Source organism: Lutjanus erythropterus, chromosome 8 (genome assembly GCF_056507025.1).
Source record: "Lutjanus erythropterus isolate fLutEry1 chromosome 8, fLutEry1.hap2, whole genome shotgun sequence".
NCBI classification, from domain to species: domain Eukaryota; kingdom Metazoa; phylum Chordata; class Actinopteri; order Lutjaniformes; family Lutjanidae; genus Lutjanus; species Lutjanus erythropterus.
In genome coordinates, this window is record NC_139324.1 from 27,236,230 (window position 1) to 27,260,648 (window position 24,419).

The 24,419-nt window shown below is 38.4% G+C and overlaps 1 long non-coding RNA gene across 1 annotated transcript; it reads left to right on the forward strand.

Moving 5' to 3' along the window:
• The first annotated feature begins 706 nt into the window (after window positions 1-706).
• On the forward strand, window positions 707-22,980 carry LOC146322958 (uncharacterized). The gene is made up of 2 exons (XR_014771279.1): window positions 707-869; window positions 22,208-22,980. It is a non-coding gene; the product is annotated as an uncharacterized LOC146322958 (long non-coding RNA).
• The last annotated feature ends 1,439 nt before the right edge of the window (window positions 22,981-24,419 follow it).

The following is a 24,419-nucleotide window of genomic DNA, read 5'->3' on the forward strand; positions in this document are numbered from 1 at the left end:
TAACACTGACTTGACCTTGCTCTGCTCCGTTTTGTACAGCTTACAGAGATAGTTTGCACTGTTTGAAGTGGGGTTGTATGAGGTACTTATGGATAGTCAGTTGAGTAGATGGCAGTCGATATGCCCCCAGTTTTAAGAAACAGAGAGGAATAGCAGCAGCAAAATGGATTTTAGCCATTTATAACAAGGTCCACCTAAAAAAATATGTATTTTTGTTTAAGTGCATGCTATATTTAGAATATTTTCACCACTTTATCTTTTTTTTGACAGGAAACCTCTGTTATATAAGTCAAATGTCACTGTCATTCTCAACCAGACTCCTTTGGCAAAAACAGTCATTTTACATCGAAGAACACATTGGAGTTGCTGGTTGACCGCCTCCTTGATCTTTTAGTTTCTGTAATTGTGTGACCTCGGTGAAACTGAACTAACCTTTTTAAAACACAGAAGTAGCACAATAACACAAACAAACAAACACATTGAGGCAGCAGTACACCTTCCATGTTCTGCAATGTAAAATAGCAGATTTTTCCAGCTGTCTGATGGAGATAGACAGATATGATATGATATGAAGATACGGCGGTGAAAATATTCCAAATGTAGGGTACACTTAAAATGATACTGATCTTTTTAGGGTTGCCACTGAGTTCAGGAGTCAGGAGTCTTAGTTGACCACGTTTTTGTTTATTCATTTGTCGCAGAGAAAAGGAGGCTGGTTTAACAGGGAATATAGCATCTGAGGGGATTCAACGAAACCGTGACTCCAATCGGACTGTGACTCCAGGGACAGTGAAGACGTGGTGTGTTCAGGTGGGACAGGCGGCATGAAGCTGTTGAGGAGCGAGTTTGGAACTTAAGCGACTTAATTTGTAAGTACACATCACGCATTGTGTTGATTACTCTGCAAGTGTTTTTTTTTTTTTTTTTTGTGAAGTTGGAAAATATTAATTACTGTCTTTTAAAGCAGTCTGTGTTGAAATAAATGAATGTCTTTAGTCTCCTGCTGGTTCTTTCGGCACATTCAGAGTCAAGCCCCTTTTAGCCATTAGTATTTAACATGCGGCTCACTTTGTGGCCCAAAAATATATGACTAGTTGACAAATGGCTTAAGCTGGCAACTACTCGGCCACTAGGAAAATCTTTAGTTGGGGCAGCCATAGATCTTTTTAGGTGCGACTTTTTCTACGTAGCTAAAATTCGTTTCAGCTGACCCTGTCCCCACCAGTACCTTGCTTAGCTTTGTACACTGATACAGATGATAGTAAAGTACCTCATACAACCCCACTTCAAATAATCCAAACTATCGCTTTAAGCCAGGAACTATCTTCCTTATTTCTCACCTCTCTTTTTCTGCTCCAGTATACCACCCAGCAAGTGAGCATCAGTCCCTTTATCCATGCTGTTTCTCTTCTTACATCCATCTTTCATCATTGAGGCCTCTCAACGTTTTCTTTACGAGACTTTCTCACTTAATGCAGCAGCGATCACAACACAGCTCACCATCGCGCCCTCTTTAGCCGTCTCTCATCCCTCCCTATGTTTGAAGGACCCCCCCTCCTCTCTAGAACCCTCTGCCTCCCTCCCCCCGTCGTACTGACCCTCCTCTCTCCACCCCCCTGGCTGGACCCCTCTCTCTGGTGCGGGGCCTGGCTGTCAGGCCCTCTCCTGTGAGTGCGGCTGCTGTGATTTCCTCTGGGCCATCAGGTGGGCTGCTGCTAACTAGCCAAGCCTGAGACAGGGTGACCTCAAGCCTCAACATGATGGGTCTGAATCAACAATGTGTTCGCCTAAACAGGGAGGGAGAGACCAAACAACTTAGAGGGCTGTCTGCCAGCAAGTAAACCAACAACACTGCATCTCAAAGTTATCTACCTGCAGAAATTTTATTGTGCAAGTAAGCATTTAATTCCTTTCTGTGAAAGTGCCTATTGGGTCTAACTTATGGCTTTTTAGTCTACACTAAACTGTTTTCGCTTGGGTGTGTTTGCTGCAGTGTTTGTCGCAGTGGTGCCTCGCAGTAGGTGTATTGTAAATCAACTGGGTGCAGCGTGAACTGTCATTATAGTGATCATTAACACTCGTGATATCATCAGCGCATGGCAGACACTTAATTATCGGATCCCTTCTTCTGTTTCAGAGGCCCTGGTGTATTTTTCTTTTTCAGAACAATTTCTGATGTCTGCAAAATCCATATAAGCCTGTCTGATTAGAACAAGCTCAGTTTAATGAGTTTCTCCTGTGCCACTGTTTCAGGTGGATCTCATTAAGGGTAATCATACTGTAGTATGAGTTCTAAGGAGGACTTTACACACAAGCCAAGGCTATCTAAATTGATTTCCTCTCTCAGTATTGAGTATTTAACAGGTGCGATTTCTGTTGGTCAGAATAAAAATGTCATTCTGCTAATCAGATCTAAAGACTGATCAGGAAAATGTTTCTCCACTGTGCTGTGACTGTGCAAAGCATTTAGGTAATAATCAAATTTAATTATGGCATTACTGAATAGCTGAGGCTTGCTGCAGTCGTTCTTTTCTCTCCTGGGTCCTTCCTCTGCTCCTCAAAATGTTTCAAACTTTTTCTCTTCCACAATTCCCTTGAGCTAGCCTCCCATCATATCTGAAATGCGCTTACAGCAGTGGCCGTCTTTTGCTTGAGAGCTCTTTGCCTTATGCTTCCATCAGAGGAGACTGAGTCTCACAGATGCACTGCTTAACAATGCCATCCCCTGCTCCCATCAGAGGGGGGAAGGTTGCGGAGCTGCGCCCCGCAGAATAAGGGGGGCAGGTCCCCTGTGATTGGCGAGAGCTGAACATCGATGCCAGCTTCCATCTGTCATGATAGCCTATCTCTGAACCTTCAATCTGTCAAAAGCTTGCTGCCTAGCTGAAGGCTCCAGGAGATTTGGCGTGCTAAACAGATTTGACAACAGGCATTATCACTGTGAGGGGCCCGGCGAAAAACGCCATCAACGTGTTAATTGTGGCTGGAGATGTAAACTGTCACTTCTCATCTCATTTAACACTTGCTTTGCCAATTTTTTCTCACCTCGTTTTCCTCGCTTTAGAAAACATATGGAAATGTTTTGGCTGACACTCTAATCCTCGAATAACAATATCTGCTTTATGACTTTCATATGTAGTTTTTTTCCTAGAGGAGATAAGGCCTACAAAGAGAGCACTGTTTTGTCCTTGAGTTCGCTGAAAAGTCAACAGACACCTCTACTGTTTGTTCACAGTCTGAATACAGCTGTGGTGAGTTTAATGTGAAAAATTGCTGCAGTATAACTGAGGAAAGTTAACATTAGATAGTCCAAACATCCAAAGTTTGGCCAGCTGAGCAAACATGTGACCTGAAGTTAGCATTGAAACCCACTCTTTATTTTTTACCTCATGAATAACTAATACATTGTTAGAACTGCAACAATTAGTCGATGAGTCGTTCAAATTTTTTTCAAGCAATGATGTCAAACATTTGCAGGTTCCAGCTTCTTAAATGTGATGATCTGCTGTTTTTCTTTACTGACATTTATGGCTGTAAATGAGGAGTCTTGGGGGTTTGGACTGTTGGTTGGACAAAAGAAACAATTAGAAGATGTCACTTTGTGCTCTGGGAAATTGTGCAGAGCGTTTTTCACAATGTTTTGTCATTTTATAGAGTAAACGATTAATCAGGAAAATCATCAGAATAATTCATATTGAAAATAATTGTTATTTGTAGCCCTACACATCACCAATAACAGCTGAATAGTAAAGATCAAAGCAAATATTTAACAGATCATAACATCGTGTGCACACATGGTCAAGAAATTACAGTTTAAATATTGATTCAGTATTTATTATAGGTCTATATTACATCCCAGTCTGTCAATTTCAAAATGAGAAAAATAAAAATAAAGTAAAAAAAAAAGGAGGAAATTTCCCCCAAAATCTGTTTTATGTGATTTTAATGGTGCAGACCTTAAAATAAAGTCTGAAGTCTAAATTCTCATTTCTCTCCAGTGTTTTGTTTTTGTCTTTATGTCACTATTTTTTCCCTTTCAGAGGCATTTCCAGAATGTCAAGCCTCTTCCTATTATCACTAATTGATTATCTTCTATCAAAGCACCTTATTATTTGTGAGTTGTAGCGATCAGCCCTATTATTTGTGGGCTTTCCCCTGACAGGCCTTTAATGGTGATGGTTGGTTTAACCCCCAGGCCTGGCTAATAGGATTTAGCAGCAGGTGACTGGTAACACAGACACACACACCCCTCTAACCCTTTCACCCCCAGGAATATCAGACCCTCCCACTGCCTGCTCGCTTAAAAAGGCATCCAAACACTGCACTGATACAGCCTCGTCATTCCCCCTGAGCTGAATGTATCTGTGTGAGGCAGGACTGTGGTGTCACTCCTGGCTCTTCCCCTTTGTTTTGAATTTGTGGAGTCAGGATGCTTGCAGCAACGCAGACGTATGCAAAAAGCCAATGCAAATAAAGCCGAGGCAGAAGCGGCGCCATCTTGGAGATGACAGACGCCGACCAGACGAAAAGGCCACGGCCCCTATACTCTGGTCGTCTCATGACAGCGATGTCATTACAAGCCACAAGGTTTGCAGTGTCTTCTGATGTATATTCTAATGTTTACTAAACTTAAATTCTGGAAACCGGAAGCTATAGATTAGACAGCAAATATATTATTCCCTAAGATAGTAGTTGCCAACCTTTTTTTCCTAAAGCCCCTGCTTTTTGTATCTAAGAAAAGCTGCCCCCCCCCCAAACCACCCCAACCCCCACCCACACATATGCACACACAGCAAAAGAATAAGGGAGTCATTCCAAAGCTTTATTGTCAAAAAATAACATTAGTTATAACTGTTTCTATCCTTAGACCCTTTACATTTGGTAAATGTCTCTTTTCTTGCTTAACCCTTTTTCTTTTAACAACCCAACAGAGTAAGCTTATACACACTTCAAGTAATAATGATTCCTGGTTACAGAGCTGGAGAGGTCACAGAGGTTTGGCCTATTAAGTAGCCTACAATTTTTGACTGAGGACAAAAAATGTATTTTTTGAATTAGTTTCATATACAGACTTTTGTAAAAAAAAAATAAATATATATATATATATATATATGTGTGCAATGTGATGTAGTGTTTCTACTGTAATAACCACAAAATATAGCATAAAATCTCCCCATGCTTCTTTTACTACTTTATGTAACGTTGACTGGAAAAATGTAAACACAGGCTTGTTTCATCTGATTTCCCAGTGGCAGGCATTAAGAATAACTATATAGAAACAGCCAGTCTCATCACTAATGGTCTTGTTTACTTATGGAGGTCATATGGAGGCATCAGTAATACATTAAGACTGTTTCATAACCAATTTAAAATTATTTGTAGTAGCTTTAATCCAATTTTGATCACCTCAGAGCAGACAAAGCCCCGGGGACCCCGTATGATTTTTGTTGTCCTGGACGACTCGGGCCCAGACCCCAGGTTGGGAACTAATGCCCTATGAGAATTTAAAGGCAAACTATGCAGGATTTTACCCCAAAACAATGTAAAATACTGACATTCACTTGTAAATAGTTTTCTTGTTTTTTGTGGACAAAAAAACAAGGCTGATGATGGCTTAAAGCTGAAACAAGTTTTTTTTCCCCAACAGTAAGCAAGGAAAGTGCCAGTATTTTGTTTGCTTTTGATCCTTACTATGACCATGCACCTGATATATGAATCAAGATTTGGAGTTGTGCGCCCTGCTACTTTTTATTTTTTTACACCCTAAAATACAATGCTTAGACTCTATAAAAATATTCCTTCTCAAAAATCATGCCCAACCCACCAGGAAGTGTATGACGGTGCCTGTGTCCCCAGAGGCCCCGCCCACTGGTCATAACGTCTTATTTTCTCATTATTTAGGTGTGCTCGGGACACTTCACAAACCCGAAGTGTTGCTATTTCACATCCTCAACACTGTAAAAGCAAACATTTTTTCTCAACAAGCAAACAAAAAACGTGCAACAGTTAGCATCAATATTTTTTAATTATAACTACGTCTTATGAAATTAAGTTCAACCAACAAACTACACTGAATTAGGGGAAGTGGCTTTTCCTCTGCAATCAAAGGTATTCTTAATTTCAATTTATTTAATCATTTAAATTTAAGTTTTTAAGCTATTAAGTTGATTAATCATAACAAATGGGTTGTTCCACCTAGTTTTTTCCTGCTGTTTAAAACAATGTTTAAAGTGTTTTTTTAAAGTTTTTAAGTTGTCAACTATTTAAAAAATTAAGCTGCTCCAATTATCTTCAGATCCTCTAACATGCAGTCTTGACTGTCTGAAGGGGACTAGAACTCCTGATCTTACTCAAGGTGGAGAAAAAAATAAAGTATCAAGCCAGTTGCATTAAGTTACTGCAACCAGGGATGGACAATATCAGTTTTTTTCAGCCAATACCAATAATTGCCTGCTTCCCATGACCGTTAAGATAACCAATAATTCCAATTTAATTTAAAGAGCTTCATATAACCTGTAGTTTATGCACAGTTCAGTTTACAAAAGGTTCAGATGTATTGGGCAAAGATGGATGATTTAATATTCCAAACCTGATACCACTATGACAACAAAAACAAAGAGTTCTGATTCGTCAAATGTTCTTTTATTTTTTATAGTGAACTTCATCAAAAACTTCACAAACGTTTGCCTAAGAAGTCAAATGAAATGCAATCTGTCAAGTCAGATATAAATATAGCTATTTATTTACTAATATATGCCAATACTGATAAAGACCGATACAGCTGGATAGTCCAGTATTGGCTGACATTTATTGTGCATCTCTAACTGCAATTTGAATTTAGTCCTAAATCAATTAACGCAGAAATCTGAGTTTAAATTACACACAATATTAAATTGATGTAATTGGCAATTTATTGTGTCAACACAACTCATCAAATAATGTTTGCGATGTAAAATGCTTATGAAAATCAATAAATTTGAATTTTTATCTTGCGACCATGCATTTAATTAAGTGGTGGCAATAGGTCGCCTGAATTGCTTTCTGATGTGTTTACAAACAGCTGACAAATGCTGCTTGTTCTACCTTTAACTATGATAAAATATGTAATAATTAATTGTTATGGAGGAGCAGTCAACATATTTTACCAGTGATTGTGTCATTAGCTGGAGCCCATCAGTGGTAGTGGGCTTGCCTAAAGGGTTTCCCCTGTGTATCTGGCTAACAGGGCTGTCAGAGCTGCTAGCTTACCCAGGTGAGGCCTCCGTGTCATTATAGTGCCCCTGTCTATCAAGATCAGAGCTGCTAACCGAGGCAGGGCCATTCTCTCAGCTTTTATCACTTTATTTGGTGTCCATCCTTCCACTGTCTGCAGACAGCAGCAGAGGCCATCCATTTCTACCCCGACACTGATGGGAAGGGGGAGTGCGAGGAAGCCTGGGTGGTGGTGGTGGTGGTGGTGACGGCGGCAGCGTTGGCTGAGGGGGAAAGTAACATGAGGAGAACGGCGCCATGAGGAGCCGGGAGGGGATGGGATTGTTATCCTGGTAATTAAGGACAGAGTGGCTTCCATGCCGGGTGTGCGGACAGGATGTGGCAAATTACTGGAGTCTTTGTGAAGAAAAGCTGCTCCCTCTCTGCTCTGTCCGTTCTCAGGGGACCTCATCATCTTCTCTAACAGTCAGGATGGGATTTTGTACCCTCTATTCCCTCACCTTCTCCTTCCCTCTTTCTGTCTCTCCGTTCATTTCCTTTCACCTCCCTCTGTCACCTTCCTCCTGAAATGCATCTCAAAGTCTAAGGTAACATTGCAGCTTCAGAATTGTAGATGAGGATGCTTACAGTGGACTTTTTGACTGAAATGTAAAACTTCTGAAAGCTATGTGTGGATTTCATCCCCCTAAAACATGATAAAATACTTAGAAACTTAGAAATATTTCAGTAAGCCTATTTTTCTAACATCATTAGATGGATTTTGATAATTAACTGTGTGGTGATTCCCCTGACATGCAGAGAACGATAGAGAAACAGGCAAACCGTAAACAGTAATTCATGTGAACATTTCATTCCTATGAGATGTCGCAAGATGTCACCAAACACCGACACCGCAAGAGAAGTGTTTTGTTGCTTTGGCGTCGCTGTGTGATTCCTGAAAAAGAGCATATTATGCCTTTTTTTCCTCTTGACGTTTGGCTCTGGGTTCCTCTGGCTGTGGTGCTCAGGTGGGGCTTGAGAAAACGGTGGGCCTCACAGCGACACGCGGTAGCAGCAGCAGCCGCATGGCAAGACAGCAAGTGAACACTCTGGGGTTTAAAAGTACCCAAAGCATCCTGGGTAATTAGCCATTACGGCGCTGTCACAGAGGGTTCTGCAGTCAATACAGAGATAATTTGGGCAATGGTGAATGACAGTGCTGTCCAGGCTTTTGGGATGATCAAGGACAGATCCAGCTGCACCAGGCATCTGTCAGGCCCATGAATCACTCCTCCAGCCAGCAGCTGGGTGAGTGGAGCAGAGAGAATCGCTGGAGAGGCATGTGCAGACACACAAATAAACATGTTCCCCCTCTCTCCCCTCGCCACACCGGGAAATGGCTATTAAAGGTCTGCCGTTACAGAGCACCGAGTGGAAAAGGCTTGTTACCTTCAGTGGCAAATGAATGACATTGGGAATAAGGTGAGGAATAAAAGTCAGACCAAGGGGACATTTCTCACAGTTATTTCGGCTGCGTAGCTAAAACCGAGGAATGCAGTTGGCATGCAAAATTGGATCATCCAGTTTTTAAAGAAAAGTATTATGAGATTTATGCAAAACCAACAAAAAGCCTTCCTATCTCAATGCAAAAATCTGGAAACTTGATGTCTTTGACTCACTGACCACTGAAAACAGTCACTGTATTTAGATTCTAGCAGGTTTTAAGATTTTGGATTTTGAATAAAATGGCATTTATGTCCAACAACAAGCACTTTATAGTGATTTAAAAAAAAACAGTGAGCTGAGAAGATAGAGACAGAGGTACAAAGGAGCTTGTGTGTAATCCTTTAGTCTGTACACAACACTTCATAAAGTGGTGGAGTCTCATCCACCTGTATGTCAGACCTGATCATAAACTAGGGCTGCAATTAACAATTATTTTCAGTACCAATTAATCTTATGATTATTTTCACAATTATTTGCTTAATTGTTTAGTCTATAAATTTTCTAAAAATTGTGAAAAAAATGCTTATCACACACAGTCCAAACACCCAAAGACTCTTTATTTACTATCATAAATATAAAAAAATCACCAATTTCTTACATTTAAGAGGCTGGAACCTCTTAAGTGTAAGAAAAATTGACTGCAAGGATTAATCGATTATTAAAGTAGCTGACGATTAATTTTCTTTCGATGGACTAATCGATTAATCGTTGCATCTCTAGTTTAAACCCAATATTTCAGCTAGCATATATGGATGATTACTGGCAGTTTTTATTTTTACCTGGAAATTATAGCATCTCCTGTGACACTGTCAAAATTTGATTGTGCCAGTGCAGAAATAATCACATAACAATAATTGGTGTCATTTAGTACTCAGTACTCATTTAGTGCTCTCAGTTCAAGGAAGTCTTAAGTCTGAAATTTTGTTCGCAGCAAAACCAGACAGTGTTCAGTGACTTTTTTGTACTAACACTGAGTGCAGGTTGTCAGTTAAAAGAATCTTATTTTGTGTTCTAGGTTTTTTTTCTGTTTGCTGTGGTATCGAAACAAATATCAAATATCTTTTGTTTATACTAGTATCCTATCGAAGTTTAAAATTCTGGTATAATGGCAGCTCTTATGGGGGTGAATCACTTTTGTGAGATAAAAATATAAATATTTTACAGCTTGTCACAATGGAGCTTTATCACCTGGAAGTGGGAAAAAATAATACACTGACTATACCACATACAGAGTTGGTTTGGGGACTATGAACCCAATTTATCCATCGTAAACTTTAGTTTATTTTAAGAGGTCACTGAATAGAACTCTGAATGCAATTCTGAGCACAAAAATAACAAACACATTTTTATTATTGGATAATTATATAATATATATTATTACATAATTGTTTAGTTTAGATTTTTTTTACAGTGATCCCTCAACTGTGGTTATCAAACAGGATATTTTACAAATTAACAACTTTATTGTCCAAACATGACATCAGGGCACTGAAGCAGTAAACTTCACCAGTATTTTTTCTAATTACAGCAACATATATGCCGATAATGATATATAGCGATATAGCTGTCAAAGGCCAAATCAGGTCGATAAGATAAGTTGATGGAGCGATGGTATTCTTTTAGATTCCTGCAATAAACGTCTAGTACCTAATTTAATTGTGACAACTTTCTGTGAGAAAAGTTATCGGTCTCTTCAGTACCGTGCTGTCCGTTGCTGCAATTATCAGCCTTGCTGAAAACATCTTTGATCACTGCGGTTGCTTGTCCATAAGTTAGCGCTGTTTCATTCCATTTAACTTGCATCCACAATCGGAATATTCTGGAAATAAGATGCTATATCTGCTATTACTAGTATTTGTAAGATGCTTATCAAGGTTTTGTTCTGCATTTTTTCAAAAGTCAACTTGTACTTTTGACATGTGTTGGCCAAATAATACAAAAAAACAGGGCAAACAATTATTCTCAAAAGTAGACTGCAGTAGCTGTATCTGCTTCAATATCAAAAGTGCTATAATAATGATTTTGAAGCTGTGTTAAACTCTTTGATTCTGTATAAGTGGGAGAGATAATTTGCTGTATATAGTAGATGCACAAGGTTCTGTCCGTGATATAGGTCCTAGCTCGGTGCAGCATATTTAATCATAGCTGTAAAGGCTCTGCCATGGGACTGGAGCTTCTTCTTATCATACTTTAATCAATATCCCTCTCACTATGTTAACACAAAGCAGTCCTCTCAACACTGGAGAGGTGCAATGCCTTTGTGCCGTGGATGATGAGAAATACATGTGTGAGTGAAATATGATCTTGTGACACGTGCAAATACTGTGTTATTTAATTAGTGTATGTATTTTTCTGATTAAGATGAGCATTTTAAACAATCAGCCGTTCTAAATTTATCACAATATCTTTAATTTCATATCTGGTGGGGGTTTTTTCAGTATACAGCATGATTGCATAAAAAAAGAGCAGCAGCCTATTATGGAAAAGGGAAGCGGATTTAGAGTAAGTCACCTTCCTTCAACATAATCACTACCATTCATCTAAGAATGTTATTAACTTCATGATAGGCAGTGAAAGTACCTATCCATCTCTGATACAATGAATTCAAAGATGCCCAGCACTGACAGTCAATTAAAAATGAAAGATAATCCACTCCTTGCTTTTTAGTGAAATGCTTATATTCAATTTCACACATCTGTTATAAATACCTGCCATGATTTTACATCAGTTTTGCTATTTATCTGTCTTTTTTTATTTTTTCTGCAAGTGGAAAGCCATAACATCTGAATATTTACCTGCGTTTCAGCAGGGCTGCTAGCTTCTTGGTGGCTGTTGTATGGCCATGTTTTAGTATTCCTCTGGGATCCATTCCCGTATATGCGTCTATAAAGGGAATTTGCAGAGAGCAAAGTGAACATGTTATGTCGGTCATTTGCTGTGCAAGGATATTTTCCTGCAAACTGCATTTTAAATGCTGCGTTTCTCCCCATTACTCTGTGCTGAGAAACATTTAAATGCCCTTTAATTAGTGTGTCCTTCCTCTCTATCGATAGGCCACTGGTAATCACTCAGAGGACTAATGACTCCTAATTGAATTGCTTTAAAGTGAAACACAATAGGTCCTGTCATCAGTACCCAAACAGCAACATTTGGGAGTGAATCCAAAACACGGGTCATTCTGTTGAGCATTTCACTAATCGAAGTTACATATTTTCACAGGAGAAAGCAGAGAGAAGCCTGATGTTACTGTGGTGATGTCAGATCATGTTCTCTCAATAGAGCCTGGGGAGGGGGCAACCGGATGGGGGGGGGGCGGGTGGCTTGTGGATCATCAAAATCTCAGTAGATATTGATTTGATCTTTTCATATTGTCAAGGAGAAATCTAATCATAATAGAGCAGCATAGCATGATATCTCCCTCAAATGCCTTTTAACAGCTATCGCGGCTCATTATCCAGTTTGCCTCTGAAACAGTGTGAAATACTCCTGAGCACCACAGACCTGTAAGGGTGTCCTTTTTATTCACACGCCGTCCTAACAACAGGGCTGAGAGGGTTAAAATGTAGTCAGTAACCTAATCCAAGTGTCACAATATTAAAGTATTGAAACTAGATTACTTTCTGTAACTTTTGGATCACGTCAATGCCAAATATAGTGAAATATAATGTTTCATGTTTGTTGTTGGTTTATTAATCGTTTGGCCAGCTATTTCCTTCCTGTGTTGTGCACAAATGCGCATTTAGATTAATAGCATTATGCACATTTAAATAGTATTCTATTCACATTTCACACTCAAACTTCAAATGAAGTGACATAAACTTATTCTGGGGCTTGGATTTTTACCTGCACACTATCAGGGTCACCAGCATCACCACCTACAGTGCCAAATATTTTTCACTAGTATTGACAGGTCAGCTAGCAAACTGGATTTCTGTGTAGCTAATGTTAGCAAGTGGTCTGTGCAGATAACGTTAGCGGGCTATCTGCATAGCTAATGTTAGCAGTTGGTCTGTGTAATTAACATTTGTGGCTGGTCTCTGTAGCTAACATTAATGGTTGGTCTGTGTAGCTAATGTTAGTGTGTGATATTACATACAGATCTTTAAATTAGATGTTGAGTTCTTGGATGACAGTATTTTCACAGCTGAAGGGAGAACCGTCACTGTACTCTGATATGTTGTTCCTCTTTTCTGATTTAAAGACAAAACAATGTTGAAATTTCCACCCAGTGAAAATTTTTTTCAGTAGAAGCCATGATAATGAATTGTCAACTGTAATATTAGCTATGGTTTTATTTGTTCTTTATTTTCAAATGTATTTTGAAATTGTAATCCTGCTAATAATCCCCATTTTTACTAAATGTATCTTTAATCTGATTGTCTTTTTTTCTATAACTGTAATGAAATACACTTACCTTGTTTATATCCTAATCAAGTAATCCTGTTATGTGTAATCCACTACTACTCCCCAAGCCTGTCTAAGAATCAAACACCACAACTTCCATCTAGCACTTCAAAACAAGACTGTTGGATTTGCAGAATAACTTATAAGTGGGCAGTTGTGCGACAGGACAAAAAGTATCCGTGTATTTCTCCGGCAGGTCACAGTAATTATGCAAAAATATATTTCACAGGTAGTTATAAAGATAGTTAAAGTGGCTACATTCTGACATCTCTCTAAAACAGAGGTAAGGGCTGCACCTCAAGTTAAACAGAGCTTGGTTGTAATGAAATGAAAAGTTGTAATGAAAAGGATGACGAGGACGAGCAATTTCATATAGATACACTGTACATAGAGAGATTTTATATAGAACTTAATGATCCTATTTCCTGTAGAGTGTCATTGGCATCGCAGAAACTTTCTGTCCTAATTATCCATTTCAGCCTGTCTGTTTCACATCTCTGCAGTCCCTCATTATCCCCACAGCCACCTCACAGTCTGCTCAGTGTTACATTAGTAAAATAGAGCCTTTGATTTGTCCTCAACAGCACAGACGTTTGAAAAACAGAGCAAGGAATGAGAGCGAGAAAGTGAAACAAAGAAAGGGAAAAGAAGAAGGCGAGAGGGGGGAGAAAAGTCTTCTATATTAGCTTGGACGTGGCCTCGTGTGTTGAATATATTGACCATGTCACCCTCTAGTTTTTGGGGAGAAACTAAATTCACGGCCACACCAGGGATTTGATGCATCACAGACATAATAGGGGATATTTTGGTTTGCTCTCTGAAGTATGAGAAACACCCCCCCTCGATGTAGGGAGTGTGAACTGCCGGAGGGCATTTGTAAAACAAAATACTTTACTTGACTGTGGAAACAATGAGTACACACAGTACCCCCCGTGGTTGTAATGATGCAGTGAAAACCAATTCGACTGTTCTTGAAACAAAACTGCCCTGATTTGCAGGGTTCTAACGCAGTATGGAAAAGTATGGATGGATTAATAAGGAAAAAAGAAACGAGCATATGGAAAAATATATATGGGTGTCCAGACTATTGCCCCTATTCTATAAATTATGATTTCTAAGAATAAATTGATCATACAAACAGAGTGTTTTTCATGGAGTTTGGAGCAGTTAGCCAGCACACCAGAAATGTTTGACAGATATTCCATCAGCTTCTTCATTTTAGTTATCCAGGTTGAATAAAGCAGAGTAAACCGTTTCTCCAGCTGTTCCCAGATTTTTAAGCAGCTTCCTCCTTTAAAATGAGTACTAATTGTACTGCAATGAATAATTTTTTTTGTATGTTTCTTTCTGTTAAAATGAATATGGTATTGAAAAAACTATTGTTGAGTACCGGTATCAACACCAAGGTATTGATATCGGTATCAGTATCAAAGATTTTGAACACCCAGTCCTAAGAAGCATTGTGTGCGACTGGATGCACAATCATGCACAGAGCCAGCTCTCTGCCTGTGCATCATGTTATAATACATCCATGGTCACAGCCTCTAAAACAGCCTTAAATGCCTTATAACTCTACCAAATATGAAAGAAAATGCAACAGTATATCTGAATTGCATTTATACATAACTTGCATTGCATTGGTTGTTAAGTCTGGGACAGTTGGAAGTAGAATTCAGGGCAGTTACTAAAAAAGTTAGTTTCGCACCCTGTAGGTAGCGCCAGTTAGTTGACTTCCTCTATAGGCAGACATGTTTCACAGATGAATGTCGTCAACTTTCCACATAGAGGTACTCAGTTTGCTTAAGCTGTAGTACCTCACTACAATCTCATGGCAGTTATTTGGTAAGATAATAATAGCCAGTCCTGTCTCCTGGAAATTATGTTTATGTGCAACTAATTTGCACCAGCAAATATGTTTTGAGGGAAGTGTAAGGCCAACCCAAATACATTTCTGTTAACATGATGAGGAAATGTAGTTAATTCAGGTACCTGTCAAGTCATAAAAATGTTAATGAACGTATCAACGTACACTGACATAGTATATAATTTGTTTTACACCATAATGGGCAATCTTTAGTGACTACATCATTATTTAAAAGTTAGCAGTGACTTGAGGTATTATATTTGAGGTATATATTTACAAAATCACAATCTTTCTCTAACCTTAACCAAAGTGCTTTTATTATGTAAAACTACACAAAATGATGATATTTCCTCACCTTAATCAAAGTTCTTTCACTGCAACAGTCTGGATGCAGACCTGGAACTGTATTAAATTCCTGCACTTTGCACGGCCAACATCCACCTCAACTACCTCTTTGCAAATCCGGCGGATTATATAAAAGTATTGTTTCAAAGAAATGTTGTCAGTGTTGTTATCGTTGTGAACATAATCCAGGCAGGAATTATGTTGTTACCACAGCGTAATTATGAGAACAATCTAAGAATATAAAAACATCAATCTTACAAACAGTTATTTACATAATAAGCAGATATTTGGATTCAAATTGTCTTTTCAAACTTTACATATTTACATTTACGTATGGAAAAGTCTGGAATATTGACATGGAAAATGTGTAGGAACCCTGGACTCAGTCTCGCCTTATTTCAGTGAGATGTTCTCCATGTTAACCTGTGTTTCTGAAACCAAGACATATACTGCACAGAAATATCTCTGGGCTACATTTACAATGCGCTAGCTGCCTCAGGCTCACTTGCCATGACATTACGTCGGTCTTATTAAAGCAGTGCCTGTACCTTACTGGCCATATTTCAGCACAGAAATGACAGCAATAAGAACCTGATCATGTTGGGTCACTCTGTTTGAAAGCAGCTCCTGCCTCTGCTTCCCTTAATTAAACCCACACAGCGCTCTTTCATCTTTGCATATTCCACGGCTGGGACATTGATACTCATTATTTCTTAAGTCTAAACACCAAGACTGTGTCAAGAATGCATCCATCACCGGCAGGCTTCTCGGAGTCAGCAGAAATTTTTCCACTCTGTCAGCAAATTTGGCAATTTGCAATTTTCTTACTGGGGTTCTGACATGTTTTTATCGCCGGAGATGACTTTCAAATGCAGAGATCATGAGGACGGTGGCTTGTTAGTCCTCTCTCTCCTAGCCCCCCGCTCTAATGACAGTAATTAACAAGGCCACATTAGAGAGCCACCTCAGGAAGCGTCTGACTGTTCATTTGCATGGCGTTAATACCGGAGGACGCCGTGCAGTGAAAGGCTCGCCATGAGTGCAGCAGTGCAGCTCTGCCTGTTTGGCAAGCCCTCCTGTTCTTAACAGCGCCAGGGCCTATTCTCCCATTCATTATGTGCCTAAAGCTTGAGTTATCCTCTCCTTGGTACGGGGATGAATGTTATTAAAGGCATAGCTGTCTGACACAACTCTAATGAAAAATAGGATGTTTCTGAAGGTTATGTTGCCAGCTAGCTCAGAAATGCCTGCTTCATTTTTCCCACCCCAGCACAGGGCAATGTAATTCCCACCTCTTGATAGATCTTTTTTCTTAAGTTTTTTGTGGCTCTGTGTGCAGGAGCCTCATCATAAAGAGACCTTTATTATCCGTGTTTCTTCCTCTGTAGATGCTCAACAAAGGGCGAGACTGGACTTTTTGGCAGATCATACAATTGTGAAAAACTACATCCATGTGTCCTAAAGTGCTGGGTTGCTGCTGTGTGGCTTTAATTGAGAGGCATAGCTGCATTTTTCATGCAGATAAGAAACTGGGTTTTATTTTGCTGCATATTATAATTAGAATTTTGTACTTCAAATTTCATAGTTTTCTTTTTTTGTCATATAATCTCATATAGATGTTATCAAAATACAAAGAAGGGCTGTATGATATGGTTAAAATAAATATATTGCGATTATTTTTGACAGATATTGCAATTTTGATATCAGGGCATCTCTGCAGCACTACAGTACTTCATTATAATGCTGTTTTATCACACATTTTTCCTTTTCTCAGAAAATTACAGCTCCAGTGATGTGGATATTGCACTTGGTCATATTACAATTTTGATAATGTTTCAATTAATTCTGCAGCCCAAGTACAAATAGAGGAGTAATAACACTACAGTTTGCGGTCTTTCTTCAGATGACGCATGCCTGTGACAGAGAGGGACGACTGCTCAGCATTTAGGGTCAGATTGAACTTTTCAGAGCTCCGTCAGAGGTGGCAGGTCACGCTGAAGATGACCCAAACCGCCCACACTGACGGATCCCAGCTCTGGCCTTAAGTGTAAGCCCTCCCCTCCCCCTACTGTAGCTCCCTGCCCCGGTTTGGCCTCGCCAGTCCCTAACAGCCCCATCAGAGCCACAAGGGAGGCCTGTGACAGACATGCAGGATACCAGGCTGCTCCAATTTAGCCCCATATTCAAATAAAAGACTCTTCTGCAAAGTCACCATGTCAACATCTTTTGTAAGTTCATGACTGTTGTCGTGGCCATGAACAAACACAACACTGATGTTACAAAACCTCCTGTAAAGACACCTGCACCTGAAGACATTATTAATTTTTTAATCACACATTGAGGATATATGAGTGCAACGAAAGCCCTGTAGCTTTTAATGGCCGCTCAATGAGCTGAAGACTTAAAGCATAATATTGGAAATCAGGAAATCATGTGTAGTTTTCCTTCCCAGAGGTGTGGTGTTAAAAATATGACAAATGAAAATAAAAATGAAACTTTGCATTTGATCTTATTAAAACAAAACACCAGCAATAGTCTTGAAAAGATCTACATTTATACTCCATGATTTGTTCATTTGGTGAATATAAATACCTTGGCTGGGTTTCCTTTCTCTCAAATCAAACTTTATCACAGAATAACAAGCAGTTTTGTATTCATACACAGTGGTGGATGGTGGCTACAATCAATATTTTATTATTCTCTAATGAAAATAAATTAATTAATTAATAATTTTATGTCTGATTTTGAATGATGAGGAAGATACTAACATCCTGTGCAAACTAGGGCTGCAACTAAAGATCTTTTTTTTATTATTATTACTGATTAAACTGTTGATCATTTTCTTGATTCATCAATCAGTTGTTAGGTCCATAAAATATCAGAAAATGGTGAACAGTGTTGATCAGTGTGTCCCAAAGCCTAAGATTTCATCCATAAGTGTTTTATTTTGTGCGCAACACCAAGTTATTAAGTTTACTGTCATAGAGGACTGAAGAAGCCATAACATTCACATTTGTGAAGCTGAAATCGAAGAATTTTGACATTTCTTCTTCTTAAAAAAAAACAAAAAAACAAAACTCAAACTAATCAGTCAATTATTAAAAAAGTGCATAATTGTTGCAGCTCTAAAGTAAACAGGGGAATTTGGTTAATGGGCAAACTGCATTACCTCAAATAAAAAAAATTAAAACAAATAAAAGTGTCTGTGTAAACAGTACTAATTACAGTCTGAGCTCTAAAATAGTATTATATATTTTCATTATGAAACACACTTTTAAGAAAGATTTCAATTCTGCCAGTATTTCTAATGTTATTAGACTGATTTTGAAAATTAATAATTTTGAGTTTCACAAACAAACTCTTCAATTAAAAATAATGAAATCAAACTTTTCCTCTAAAATAATCTTTTTTTTTAATTTGTAACATACTGTCTGCCAAAGATTAATGGCATTAAAGTCTTTTTTTTTCTCTCTTTATCTCACGTCAAACTCTTGGAAACTTCACACAACCAACAAAACTAAAATTTTGCATAAAAAACTGTTTTAAGGCTCATTCTCACCCCAAGTCTGGAAACGAATTGCTCTGAACTTTTGCATCTGAGTCAGAAAAAGTGTTAACATGGAAGTAGAGCTACAACAATTAATTGATTAGTCGTCAACTATTAAATTAATCACCAGCTATTTTGAAAATCAGTTGATCGGTTTATTTATTTATTTATTTTCTGGTTTCTTCACTTCTTTATGGCAGTAAACTCAATATCTTTGAGTTGTGGACAAAACAAGACATTTGAGGACGTCATCTTGGGCTTTCTGGGAAGCGCAGAACAAAATTTTTCACCATTTTCTGACTTTTTATGGACCAAATAACTAATCGATCAATTAAGAAAGTAATCAACAGATGACTTGACAATGAAAATAATTGTCAGCTGCAGCCCTACGTGGAAGTTCACCTTCAGGCATAAAGATTCATCACAAATGATTTTTGATAAGACAAAACACAGATTCAACAGAAGACAGCAGAATTTAACTCTCAACAGTCTGTTAAAAGTCTTCTTGCAGAGTTGCTTCAGTGTTACTGGATCCCTGTTAATATTTGCCACAATATTACATAAAAAAAAATCACATTATTATATGTTGCTGCCATTTAAGTCAAATATTTCTCAGGCCGCGCTGCTGCCAGGGTTTTATTGTCCTCTTAGCTGCCTTGTCTGCTGTGTAATCAGCAACAGACCCTAAACACAGATGTTTCAGGGTCAGCCAGCAAGACCTCTGACAATTGGTTACCACCTCTTACTGCGTGTAAATCACAGCCAACGTCAGCGTCCCCTAAAACTATGGGTATGTGGGTGTTCCCCTTGCTAAAAAAGCATGAGTTATAAGCTGATAGTGGTGCCACTTTAATGTTTAATTGTTAGAACCTGAAATGTTGGAGTTGCAGCCCATGTTAGCTTTTTATACATTTTTGTAAATATGACATCCATTGGAGTGTAAACTGAAAACCGGCGCTCATGAAATATACAGTATTTGGTCTAATCCTGTTCATTAGCACAAGAAGGACGCTCTCATGTTAAATAAGTGACTAATTTCATTTGTTGACCGGCTGATCTCGTAGCTCGATCACCTGTGGAGCGTTTAAAAACATGCAACTATTGTCGCTGTTGTCTGGCATTGTGGTTTGTTAGGGATGTTTTTGAAGCAGCGACTCGCCGTGTCAGATTATGCCACATATCCATTTGACTTTCATAAGCTGTTTACGCTTCAGAAATTGTGGCAATGGCTTCTCTCTTGTGCAAAGGCTTTTACATATGTTGTGTGTCTCAGAAATGCTGCCCCAGTTATAGCTATCATTCTAAAAAAAAAAAAAAAAGAAAAGAAAAAAAGAAAAAAGAAAAGAAAAACAACCCCGCAAGGTTACATGAGGCTTGTCATTTTCAGTTTTCTTTTGTCATTTGCATCTTGTTTGGTCTTTGGGTAAAGCACGCAAAGATCATTTAAGTGCAAAAAGGAGACGAGAATAAAAATAGCAATGAATTCCCTCATCTGCGTGCCATAAAACAAACCAATACTTTTGATTTATTTCAACTTTCTCACTATTAACCTAATAGCAGCCCCATTATTTCTCCATTCTTATGCAAAAACTAGAGCAAGAGCCATTTCTGTGTGTGTATTTATGGCTTATGTTTTACACAAAGCCTGGTAATAATGTGTTTAATGTGGACAATATTGCTTACACATGGGCTCTTATTAGTGAGTGGTAGTCTGGTCTCAGGATCAGTGGCAGTATCCTTAAGGGATGGCCTCTCTTAGGGAAGGATGAAACAAGTGCATGTGAAAAAAACCCAGCGTGAGTCCTGTTCAAAGGCACAGACGAGTTCTGACTGGATTAACATTTATTGACCGTTCAAGCTTTCCCCCCTTTTTTTTTCCTCTCCACCCTCTTTTTTTATTTTCTTTTTCCTTTTTTTGCTCCAGGACAAAGATTCAAACTTAATTGCAGTGGCTGTTCCACCAACTGATCACCAATGTGCCAACAAAAGCCTCCCTAATAGGCGCTTCATTAAGGATTAGAAAGTCTCTATTACAAAACAAATTAAGCATGCTCTGATCTTAACCTATAGGTCGAACGGCATTACAGCAAAGTTTAAGCTGTTAGATGGCTGAAAAACTTATTACGGGTTAGCGCTGAGGTAGCAGTTTGGTATTGATTTTACGATAGCTAGGTATGATGATTTATGGAGTGCTTGTGTCAGTATAACAAGCTGAAGGACACACAATATCATCTCCAACATCATTAAAATTCAGAGGTCTCCAGAGCTAGCTCATCAAGTACTGTTCACCACCTTGGAATTTCACACACACACACACACACACGCACTTACACACACACACATATATAGTCAGAAATATCCAGATCAACATAAGGTGTGTTTTCACTCAGGTTTTTTAGCTTTTTTTGTAGCACTTTGATGCAGCGCGTGACATTTTGAGCACATCTCTGCTTTGTTTTAACTATTTTCTGCCCTGCTTTGTATTTAATTTGCACTATTTACAGCACGCTTATATTGTGATTTGCGTATAAGCTTGGTTAATGTTTATATCAATCGTACAGCACAGCAGTTCAAAAGGTCTACCCTCAACGCAATCAGGTCTCTGAGCAGCCGCTAACAGAGTCTGGGCAGTAAAATATGTGGTACACTAGAGCCCCCTGTGGGCACATGAAAGTAATGCTGGCTGCTTGTAATGAGCCATAGTTACTGCCTCTATTTGGATGTTGAGAATTTGTCCCAATGTTCATGATGAACATTATCTGACTGGTGTTTTGTACTGTTTCTAAGCTGTTTGCTATGATTTTTTTGAACCCTTCACCAATCTGCATTCTTAACATAGGGCAAATTGCAAAAAAAAATTATAAAGAAATGAATATAAATTTAGTCTCTTTTTCTTTGTATATTAGAAGTCACTCATTCTACTAATGTTACACTAGTCTAAACAGACATCAAGCATAAAGTAGTGCTTCTTAAACTTTTTACAATCAAATATTTTGCTTTTTTTGTAAATATGTTCCATTAATTCCTCTTGTAAAATCAGTCGGGCTGCCAAATATAAATAAACGATTATGAACTGAAATTGCACTGTCCACATCAAAATCAGCATAAAGCAACTTTGCAACGAAAGCTGTCTGTAGAATTCATAGTGCAGTATTTAGGGGAGGTGATAAAACAGAAGCAAACAAATCATTTAGCTGTCATCTCACTGAAGCACCCCTCACTGCTTCCCCCCTAAAAGAACCCCAACAAGGAGACTTCAGACTACCATATCAGGTCGGGCTGTCCGAGGATCGGCCTGTGGGATGGAGGTAAAGCTTCTGGGCTTCTGTCTGTCTCTCTCTGTCTCTCAGATTCCTCTGGATCCACCCCCCTCCTGGATCCCAGATTCTCTCCATCATCTCCTCCAACCGTGAGGTCTAACCGGCAGGGCAGGGGCGTGTGGGCGGACATGCTGGGCGCTGGCAGCGTGCTCCGTCTGCTAGTGAGTAATGCGAATACAGAGACGACCCCCTCCACCCCCACGCACACCCCCCACCCCCCCAAACACACATCTCACACTCCTAGAAAGAGATGGGCCATAGATGGAGAGGCAGGCACTCCTGCTGTGACTTGGCGCACCCCACTGGACAGCTGGAGACTTAGGGAAAGGAGACGCTGCCAAACATGCCTGACAGAGCAGGGGAGTGCTGGAGGTGCAAGGCTGGGCGAGGCCTGAGGTGGCTCCCATACCTGCAGCTGATCACCGGCCCATCATCTGTAATTATCTGCACTTATATACCAGTGAGATAAAAAAAAGACGGGTGGTGAACACGCATGCACACACACATACACATATATAATCACATTAAAATGCTACGAAATGAAAACAGAACCACTGACCAACCAATGAGTTTGGAATGAATGCACCTAATTATGTTCCTCTGATGAGGAAGTTGTATCTGCTATAATTATTGTGATTGATACAGTTGTACAGCAGTAATGGGTGTAATGTGCTCCTGCATTCTTTAGCTAATGCCAATTATATTGTATAACAACAACAATTAGCTCAAACTGCGAACAATAGTTATTACTTAGCCTAAGGCAACAATGAGATCCATCACTGTTTTGTATGAGTCATATTCATGTTTAGCAAATGAAAGCAATCTTGACTTATGGCTGCAACAAAAAGAAAATACTTTATTGATTAATCAGATGATTATTTTCTCAAATTTTGAACTAAAACTGAGTTTAATGTTGTGATTATAGTGACCAAAATGATCGTGTTTATCATTATTATTGTGGTATTGTTAAAATGTGCTGGAAATGTTCAAAAAGTACTGATACACACACTGAAATCATTTCACCAACTTTTACTCTGAAACTTTGAAAACAATCTGAAGTGACATCATGTCCTTTGCGATTTTCAGTGGTGCAAAACAAACCCACGTCGCTGCTGTGAATGACTCTCGGAAGACAGTTGTTAACTTTGTTTGATACTGGACTGTATTTACTGTCAGTTTTTCAAAGCGCGGTGATCAAACATGGTTATCAAGACAATTAAAAATTGAAACGATAATACTAATCATCAGGAATTTTATTGTAGATTTTTGTGAAACTGATAATCATTTATTCCCTGTAAAATGAAAGCAATGTTGACTTACAGCTGCAACTAATTAATACGTTTATTACTCATTAATCTAGCAATTGTTTTCTTGATTTTTTGACCAATAGTTTTGTTTAAAGAATAACAGAAAAATGAAGAAAGCTAATTGTAATTTCCCTGAATAATTGCCCAAGGTGACTCATTGAAGTTATATTCTATCTGAAAAAAATGTTAAAAACCTGCAAAATGTTCACTTCACTGAAGAGCTGACAAATGTTATCGGCTGTATCAGCCTGTGTCAATATCGACATACATGCAGTCTGATATGCCCCAATATAATTTTTTTAAAGGTAAATTTAATACTTTTTCTTAATTGAAGTTTAATAATCTGTATGTTTAGTATATATTTTGTTATATTTGTGTATTTAAATTTTTTATTTGTAATTATTAACATATTTTGTTAAACTGCAAAATATCCTGCCTCCATTACATATATTTTTATTAATAAATATGGCACTTAAGACAAAACTATGTCAGTTTAACAATAACAACCATTAAAACAGAAAATAATCATAGTATCGTCAAATTAAATGGATCAAAAGAAAAAACAACTGACTGACTTTTGCTTTTATATTGTATATTATTCAACCACTACATATTTTTCTCAAAAGTGTCTGATAACCACATTTGAGGGATCCGTACAAAACATGTGCAGTCCAGGGTGACTTATTGAAGTTACTTCTTCCATCAACAGTTTTTTTTTTTAAATTCTGTTTACTTTCATGTATTACAATGAAAAGGAGCAAATCCTCACACCTGAAAAACCATACAATGTTTTGCATGAATCAATGCAAATGAAATTTCTTGCAGAATAACTTTCTTGAGATTGACCAAATGATCAATCGACTATGTTGATGTGTATGCACTTTTTTCTGCAACACATTATCATAAAAGCTCCTAAGAATTCTGAGAAAAATATC